The sequence below is a fragment of the Sinocyclocheilus rhinocerous genome, unplaced genomic scaffold (assembly GCF_001515625.1).
Source record: "Sinocyclocheilus rhinocerous isolate Xijiao unplaced genomic scaffold, SAMN03320098_v1.1 scaffold3806, whole genome shotgun sequence".
Taxonomy (NCBI): Eukaryota; Metazoa; Chordata; class Actinopteri; order Cypriniformes; family Cyprinidae; genus Sinocyclocheilus; species Sinocyclocheilus rhinocerous.
Window position 1 is genome coordinate 96,209 of NW_015658737.1, and position 599 is coordinate 96,807.

At 50.1% G+C, this 599-nt stretch overlaps 1 protein-coding gene across 5 annotated transcripts in view; it reads right to left on the bottom strand.

Moving 5' to 3' along the window:
- The window catches only part of LOC107722845 (E3 ubiquitin-protein ligase rnf213-alpha-like), a 114,572-nt gene that overhangs the window by 55,572 nt on the left and 58,401 nt on the right, over positions 1 to 599 (bottom strand). The gene's annotated exons all lie outside the window — the stretch shown is intronic.

Consider the following 599-nt stretch of genomic DNA (forward strand, 5'->3'; position numbering starts at 1 on the left):
GAGGAATCCAACTCCTCAGAGAGAATTAAACGCTCGAAAGAACGCACCATGCTCACAATAACCCTCAATGGTGAGGGGAGCGATACTTCCAAGTGTGTCAAATTAGAGACACACTGGTTGAGTGGAGCCCAAGGTACCGGGGTCTAACCAACTCAGAGAAAGGGAACGAGGCTAATAACGCGTAACCCTTAACATACAAGATTTCAGAAAGTGCGCAGAGTCTAGCGTGCACACTTACCACTATGTGGATTTTTAGAAAGTGCGCAAAGTGCTCAGCGTGCCCACTTACCACTATGTGGATTTCAGAAAGTGCAAAGCTTAGCATGTGCACTTACCATAGCATGGATTAAAGAGCTTCCCAAGCATCTGTTCACAGATACCCGGAAGTGCTGACCCAAACGGGAGAGGCAAGCTCAAATACAACCCTCTAAGGTGAGGGGAGCACTGCCTGAGACAGCATTACACAAGAAGGTTCTCGCAAATGCCACCTATACTTCCCGCTCGATGCCTCAGCAAGAGGGGATATCCTGGTGATTGGGAAGCCCCTCAGGGCTGTCATGCCGGGGGCCTGATGATCAAGAAGGCTCCCGCAGAAGCCT